Source organism: Hipposideros armiger, unplaced genomic scaffold (assembly GCF_001890085.2).
Source record: "Hipposideros armiger isolate ML-2016 unplaced genomic scaffold, ASM189008v1 scaffold_1257, whole genome shotgun sequence".
Lineage (NCBI taxonomy): Eukaryota > Metazoa > Chordata > Mammalia > Chiroptera > Hipposideridae > Hipposideros > Hipposideros armiger.
In genome coordinates, this window is record NW_017732607.1 from 344855 (window position 1) to 353795 (window position 8941).

At 39.0% G+C, this 8941-nt stretch overlaps 1 pseudogene; it reads left to right on the forward strand.

Moving 5' to 3' along the window:
* Positions 1-361: 361 nt before the first annotated feature.
* On the forward strand, positions 362-1559 carry LOC109377005 (RNA-binding motif, single-stranded-interacting protein 2 pseudogene; annotated as a pseudogene).
* The last annotated feature ends 7382 nt before the right edge of the window (positions 1560-8941 follow it).

The following is an 8941-nucleotide window of genomic DNA, read 5'->3' on the forward strand; positions in this document are numbered from 1 at the left end:
CAAACTGAAGAGGAGCACACCCACACAAAATAATTACAGACCCCACGAGGAAATCAACCATTATAAGAAAGAGTCCGCACATAAACAAAATAGCACAAAAAATGAAAATAGATAAATAATCTGAAAGTGGCTATGACAGGAGTATGCTTAAAATGCAGACAGGTATAATGTGGAGAATTAGAAACCAAATGAAAAGAATAGGATATTATAGCTCTTCCACCCTACCTCTCCCTCTTTCCCTCTTCCTCCTCCCTCTCTCCCTCGCTGTTCCCCTCCCCCTGTCCCTCTCCCACTCCCTCTCTCTTCTCCTCCCTGATGCCTTCCCTCTTCTTCCTCTCAGCTCCCTAATATTAAAGAGAAAATGCTGCTATCAGTGACTTCCAGACCTGGGATTTTGACTTTTGGCTATAACAAGGATAATAAGAAGCCACATGTGTCACTGTCTTAGCAGATGGCACAACCTAGTCCAAGCAAGAGTACCCCTAACAGTAGCAATGGTAGCAATGGAAATGACCAGTTGAGCAAAAGCAAGTTTTACATCCGGGGACCTGGTCAAGTTGTGCCAGTCATATGGCAAGATTGTTCCCACTAAGTCCATCCTGGACAAGACCACAAACAAATGCAAAGGCTATGCTTTGTGGTCTGTGACAGTCTTTCAGCCACACAGAACGTAACAGCACTGAAAGCCAGTGATGTACAAGCAAAGATGGCAAAGCAACAGGAACAGGACCCCACAAATTTACACATATCAAATCTCCCACTGTCAATGGATGAGCAAGAACTGAATGGAATGCTGAAGCCTGTTGGCCAGGTACTCTCCTCTCAAATCCTTTGAGACACCAGTGGGACTAGCAGAGGGGTTGGCTTTGCAAGGATGGAGTCCACAGAGAAGTGTGAAGCCATCATCACCCACTTTAATGGAAAATATATAAAATATATTAAGATACCTCCTTGAGTGCCAGCCCCATCTAACCCATCGCTTTGAAGATTTACTGATCATGGTCCAAACAACAGAACCAAGGACAATTTGTGCAGAAATGGACAGGCCTGGCCAAGGAATGGAGACATGGGTACTATGGCCTTGACCTATGACCCCACCATAGCTCTTCAGGATGGGTTTTCCCCAGCTCCTTATTACATCACCCCCAACACTATGCTTGTTCAGTCTGCACTCTCTCCATCTCTTCCACCCCCTGTGTCTTTGTATCAGAGAGTAAATCAGACATCTCTACAAGTACCTAACCCATGTTGGATGCATCAGAGCAGTCATACCTCAGGCAACCCTCAGGTCCAGTTCCGACACCAGGAATGGATCACCCCATTTCTCTCCAGCCTGCTTCCATGATGGGACCTCTTATCCAGCAATTGGGCCACCTGTCCCTCAGCATCATGGGCACATATACACCAAGAGCTGCAACGATGCAAGAGCTTACATTTCCCAGTATGCCTCTGTGCGTTTGTCCAAAGTTTTAGCTGAGTAGAGCAGTGGACAGCAAAATCAAGTGATGGTGGGTGCTCCCTCAGACCATGGGGTCGATTCTTCCCAGTCCAACAAGTAAAAGGGGATTTTCTTTCCCATCTTTGTTGAATACAAATAAATTCTTGGAGATGCTGGTGCTCCCAGACTCCAGAGGGCTAACCAAGAATACAGACCATTTGGGGGCCCTGCTGAGAACCAATGCATGGCCGTCAGTTTTCACAGGTCTGGGGCTGGAAAAGAAATCTCTGGTCTCCTGCTCTCTTCTACTCCTCCATTCCTGATGGAGCCTGGGGGAACTATCACCTTCTGTGTGTGTCGCATTCAAGGAGATCAAAAAAAATTTTTTTTCTTTGAAACAGAAAAGCTACTATAAAATAAATGTAGACATATTTTAAATAGACAGACACTGAATTTCTAGATGTAAAAATATAATCATTGAAGTAAAGGAAAAGTCATAGGCATATTAAACAGAGATGATGAGTTAACTAGTGAAGTAGAAGATTAAAATGAATTAGAAGAACATAGTACAAAGAGATAGATAGAAAAACATGAGAAAGAGGTGAAGAAAACTTGGTAGGCAGTAGATGATCCAACAAAATTTGCATTGAGCTTCATAACAAAAAAAGGAGAAATATTTTTGATAGAAGTTGTTATTTAAAGAGATACTGTCTGTGAATTTTCATTAACTGAAAAAAACAAGTTCTGGGATGGAAGAAAGACACCAATTCCTAAGCAATATAAATAATTGTAAACCCACACCTGGAAATTTTGTATAATAATTGCATCATTCACCAAACAAACAAACAAAAAAACTTAATTGAGAAGGAAAGCAGAAAGCAAAAATATTTTTAAACACAATATATTAAAAATAACAGAAAAGAAAATTGCAAACTAAGTCCAACTCTATGATCAATACAAATGATTAAGATTAAGAATGTCTGCTTTTAATTTTAGAACAAAATGAAATTAAGTATTCCAATGACTCTTACTTGATTAAAAGGAAATCTCCACTGAGGTAATAAATCAGAGCCTTTGAGCTGTTTTTGAAATGCATAAGCCCTCCATGTCCCCTAGTGTTGCCTCAAGTGAACAAGGTGTGCAAGGGCCTGTGAGGCAGGACGCCTCTCCCATGCCCACTGCAATTTAAGCAGGTATGCAGTTATCAGTCTTCCACAGTGAGTTCCTCTGGAATTTTTCTTGGAAGAGGCGGTTCATATACTTATTTTTAAAAAGTCTGAATATCAATGTTGTGTATTGTTCCTCCAATGTTAATGCTTTCCCCCTCTTTAATTCCCAATTTCCCTGGACAGGTCTATACCGGATTGATAAGAATAGACTACTACCAGGGGCCGGCCAGGTGGCTCAGTTGGTTAAGAACTCGCTCAAGAGTGCGAGCTCTGAGCAACAGCGGTTCAATTCCTGGCCCAAGCTGAGCTGCTGCTGAGCTGCCAACAGGTGGCAGGATGGCTTAGCTAAAAAAAAAAAAATAGACTATTACAAAAGAAGCAATAAAAAGAGCTACTGACATTTGCTTTATTTAATTGAATACTTACAACTTTAGAGTAGGAATTTTATCTGGACTAATGGGTTACAAAACTATGGCTCAGGCTGCTTAGGTACCTTATGGAATTCTCACATCTGGTAAGTGGCAGAGTCAGAATATGATGCATCCCCGACATGGGAATGAAATAAGTGTGCGTGTGTCATGTTATGGCTTTTAGCCACACAGCAACTTTTTTTTTTTTAAGATTTTTATTGGGGAATTGAGGGGATGGGAACAGCGCTGGGGAACTGGGGGAAGGGGAACAGACAAGTTGCTGTCTTTTTGTTCTTTAGTCTAGTTGTGGAGGATGTTGTTTCACTGGCCCTAGTTGGCACCATCATTGCGCTCTTCCCGGGCGAGGCAGATCAGTCGCCGGCTTCTGGATGGCTGCTCACTGCGGCTGCTAGCCACTCATGCTGGCTGCTGGCTACACACAGTAGCCCATGGCAACCCACTGCCACAGGGGCTACAGCCTATGCCGTCGCTGGCGACTCATAGCAGCCCAGCTCCAGGTTGAGCTGTTGTTCAGCATCTTAGCTGTGGAGGGCAGTGTCACTGGCCCTCATATGTGGGATCCGAACTGGGGCCCTCTGGCATCCCAAGCCAGTTCTTAACCATCGTGCCACTCGGCCGGCCCCACAGCAACATTTTTTACGTTACACAATTCCACTATTCAGAAAAACAAGAGCAACAAGCACTTCCTCTGGACCCTGTACATACCTGTTAGGTCAACGCTTCCCTCTTAGTAAGTGGTGCTAACTGTCCAATTAATTATCCTGTTGACCTCTCTAATAATGAGTTGCCAACATGTCTTTTCATTGTTTAGCTTTATTATGGAACTTTCCTCATAGTTATATGAAAGAGCCTCTTATACATTCAGATTGCCTAGTCATGATTACTATGTCCTTTTCATTAGTCTTATATTCTGAAGGGCTGGTAGAGGACTTTCACTGACATGGAATCCCAGAGGAGTACGTGGGCTACTGCTGTAATGTCTGGAGCCTGAAGCAGATTGGTGAATCAATCAATCAATCAATCGTGGAGATTTTATGCAGGGGTTACATAGTAAACACCTTCCATGGAGTATCATGAGTATGTATCATATAGTGAATGCTAGCACTGTGTCACATTCTCTGGGTACTTTATATACATCATCACACTGTATATTATAGCAATTTGATGTATTACTAATGACTGTGGCTATTTTCCTTCTCTACGTATTCTACTAAGAGTCTTCAATGATGTGTTCCTGACTTTCCCTTTATCTCCAGTGCTTACTTTTCCTAAAGAATGACTCTTCCCTCTGGATTCTAAAAGAAGCATGTATGTACCCTTACTGGGGCATTCGTCGCATTGGAATATATTCAGTGGGACAGTGTGTATGGTCGGTCCTCTTCCTCATTGCCCATATGCTCCTGGAAGGACAGGATGCCATCACATGTGCTTGATGATATTGTTGACCACTGAGGAGAACAAGAGGAAAGGTATACATGGAAGAAGTCAATGTAGCTTTTATTTGCTGCACTTCAACGATGTTGTTCCAGGCACTTCGTGTTCTCTCATTTAATTCTGAGAAAATCAGCAAAAGTAACCACATTTTACTGATGAGGATGCTGAGGCCTCAAAAGGTCAAACTACTTGTCCTAAGTCCCTTAAATCTACTATGTTTGAAGCCAAGTCGGCCTGGTTCCCAAATACTTTCTCTTTCCACATTTCACAGAACTTATTAAGCATTTTTAATGACTTAAATTTTTATTTGCAAAGTTGTGGTGACTCAAAGTCCAGTGGTTCCTTTATTGTATTCAGTCTCTTGGCAGATGCATATCGATTATTTATAGCACCAGAACAGGATATATTAAGCAACTTCTGTTGCCTAAAGAGACCCACTAAAATACAGGTTATTGCTCCAGACATCTTATTTGCGGCAGCTTTAGTAATGATCCCAATCTATTTTATACATTCCGCCCAGGTTCCCTACCTCCCTCTTAATAGCTTTGGCCAAGGGCTGTGAGTGGATGTAATGTGTCAAAGAATAGGAAAGCAGTATGAGAATTCCATGTATGATCTCCTCCCCTGCTTCAGCAGTCAGAACATCTGGGGAAATAGCCATCAGCCTGCGTCTCCGAGGAACTATGTGGAGCAAGCACTCTGCAAATGTGAGTTGGACCCTTAGCATGAATGAGAAATGCATTTTATGTGCAAAGTCACTGATATCTGGCAGTTAATTTGTTACCACAACACAACATTGACTATCATGGCTAAGATGGTAGAAACTGACAAATGAAATCTTGGCACCTTCTAAAAGCAATGTATCACCAAAGTATTACTATACACATAAGTATGTAAATATTATATGTCTCTTTCCAAAGAGTAAAAGACATCAGACATCTACCTTTAGGCCTGGTTTACCCAATGAGCACTGGCTATACCAGATCTTATTTTTGTTTCTGACCTTCTCAAATAAAAGACCAGGTCAACTCAGTGCTATTTGTAACACAGATTAGAGGGGAGGAATTTTAACTATTATAGTTTCAAACCTGAAGCAAATTTGTCCCAGGGCAACCTGGTGCAACAATTATTTTGCCAAAGAATTGCTGTTGATTATCAGAAATCAGAATCTAAATTATGACTACTAAAGCATTTCAAGTAATAGGTATACAAATCTCTGCATTACTTATATATCAAATACAGATTTCAATAATCTTTGTAACATTTGACAGTGTTTCCATGTCCTGTGATACATTATGTTTTATTAGGTCAGTTCAAGTCAATAAATAATATTAACTGAGCACCTGCTCTGTATGAGGAATATCACTATAAATAAAATTAGTGATCCTGTTACCTTCTAAGAGCTTATAGTCTCAAAGGACAGTGAGACACATTAGAAAACAATCCCAAAACAAAATGATACATTGCACAAGAAACATACATGAAGGGAAACATTATTCAGCCTATGTGAGAAAGATAGGTAAGAGAAAGCTTCATTGGGAGGTGGCACCTATGCTGTGACAGATCAGTAGGGATTAGAAAGTCAGTCAAGAGGAAAAGGAATTTTAAATGAAGAGAACAGCATGAGTAATAGCAGAGAGACTCAACATAATAACCTGTTCTGACTTGAAGTAATTCCATACTGTTGGATTATGACATGCAAGATATGGATTATCAGGAGAAAGGATTATAAAGGTCTCCTACTGTTTTGTAATCATATGGAGCCACTAATTTATATATTAGGCAGATCACTCTTATGGCAGTAAGGAAGAACTTTTGGAAGACATATTTTCTTAAGAAAATGGTTTGGGGAGAAAAAGCTTTAAGAAACACTAAAAAAAGTATCAATTTATTTATGCCACGTTGAGGTTTGAGTCATGATTTATTGAAACCATATGTTATTCTCAGAAGAGATTCACTGGGTAGATACAATAATAATCAACCCAAATTATCTCAATTACTTCAAATTCTAATAACCTATCATGTGTTTTTCTATACATATGTAAATATCCAGTGAGCCAAAATTGATGAGAGGATTAGACAATGTCAATATTTGAAAAGTGAAATAGCCAAATCCTGTGAATCTGATCATTGTCGAAACCAAGCTGAATAATTCAGTCTTCTACCACTGTTTTCTTAGTTCTTTTTTTAGGCTTGAATTATTGATTGTCTCCTGCTTTTCTAGCTAAACATCACCCTATGGATACAAATACCAACATCTAGAAATATATTTATGAATAAATAACTCAAAGAAAATACTACATTTCATAAAGCAATCTCTAAAACATTAACTTAGCAAACAATCAGTAAGTGACTACCCTCAGGCCAAGAGTGCGTAACATGATATGAAAAACTTACAGGAAGCAGAATATGAACCCACTAAGTAATGTGCTGTCTTTCTTCTAAAAAATATTTAAAGAAAATATTGAGTCTATAAAGATAATACCTAAGTGTCCGGGGACATAAAAATATGTTGAGGTTTAAATGGAAATTGTGATGTATGAACGTATGGAATGGATGAGATGGATGAGTTTACCCAATTAAGAGTCCATCCCACTGTTTTTCTATTGTGGCAGAGACTAGCCAGTTGTCCCCCAAACTTACCGCCTTTTCTCCTTGATACACACCAGATAACATTTGCCAGCTTGTCATGCAGTTTTGGCCAGTTCAATGATGGTGGAGTTAGTGTCTGTTCTTGGCCCATTAAAAAATAAATTAAAATCAAAAGCCTCACATGCAATTATTCACACTCGCATACCCCTTATCTTCCAAATGAATGCAGCTGATGCAGTGGAAGTCACTGAAGCCCTTGTGATATCACAGCCACCACACAGAAGGAGGCTGTGCCATCTGCTGAACACCCTATTGGATTTTCATAATCAAGAAATGAACTTCAGTTGGATTAAATCACTAATATTTGGGGATTTGTTTGATAAAATAGCAAGCCTTATGTGCCCTAAATTATACAGTTAGCACAACAAGAGTGGATGAATGGATCTATCTGTCTCTCAGGAGTGTGTGTGTGTGTGTGTGTGTGTGTGTGTGTGTGTGTTCATATATAGTTACATATTTGTATACATTATTCATATACTCATATATTGTTTTCTATATAAATATATATCTATTATATATAAAACAACTCCTCAAAGATTAATGTATAAATTGAGTACCAATGAATAATGTATTGAGAGAACCCACTATAAATTATTCATTTATATGAAGACAAGAATATTCTTGTATGATTAGTGCATTTTCTCCCTGAAAATAGACATATGTGGGAAGATAAATTGTATTCAAACATCTCTTTGGAGAATATGGATTAAGAATGAGAGAGAATGAAAGAATTGCAATAAAGGAGCAGGAAGATAGATACCAGTGGTTTCAGGCTGTTACGGAGGCATAATTACTGAAAGTATGCCAGAAAGATTTAAGAAAAAAGACTTTTGTTTTGAAATAAATTGTAATTAATCACATTTTGCCAGGCAAACAAACAAACAAAAAATAAACAGCCAAAATATTGAACTATCAAAGCAGAGTAAGGAACATATAAACTCAAGTTTGCAAAATTGTGTAAGCATCCACACTACAAAAAAGGGAGTGAGGACAAGAAGGCAGCAAGTTTGCTGGGTAGAGATGCTATAATTAAAGGGCTATCGTCATATATGTTCCATCAAGATAGTCAGGGTTGGGGCCGGCTGAGTGGCTCAGTTGGTTAAGAGCTCACTCAAGAGTGTGATCTCTGAGCAACAGGGTTGCTGGTTCAATTCCCGGCCCAAGCTGAGCTGCCACTGAGCTGCCAACAGGTGACAGGATAGCTCATCTATAAAAAAAAAAAAGAAGATAGTCAGGGTTGTTCTTTACTTCCATTTTATTGTCTTTATGAATCCATTGTGATTTTTTCAATGTCATGAAATTAATAAAGCTATACTTAAGTTTATTTACATAGATAATTTTCTATACTTTTTTTCTCAGTTCTTTCATGTGTGTCACAGCGATAAAACATTTTTTTTTTCCCACCAGGAAGTGAACAGGGCACATGTCTCTACCAGAATGTCACCCTGCCATCCTTTATGGATGGTACTGATAGATAGGGAATAAGGAGAATTTCTGGTATGCTGGGAATAGTCTATTCCTTGATTGAGATCATTCTTAAATGGCAATATTTACCAGGTAAAAAAGAATGTCATTGGACACTTTCTTCATATTTTTTACATATGTCATACGTCTATGAAAAGTTTATTTAAAAAAAAAGCCCATGAACTTTATGTTTTGAGACTTGAGAAAATGATTTTAGAATTTATAGAAACCCAAATGGTTAAGAACAAAGTTCATCTGAATAAAGAAAACAAGGTGGGGAAATCTGCTCTACCAGATATCAAGGCTTGTTATAAAATTACAGGAATTAGAATAGTGAGGTATTACTTTTCAGG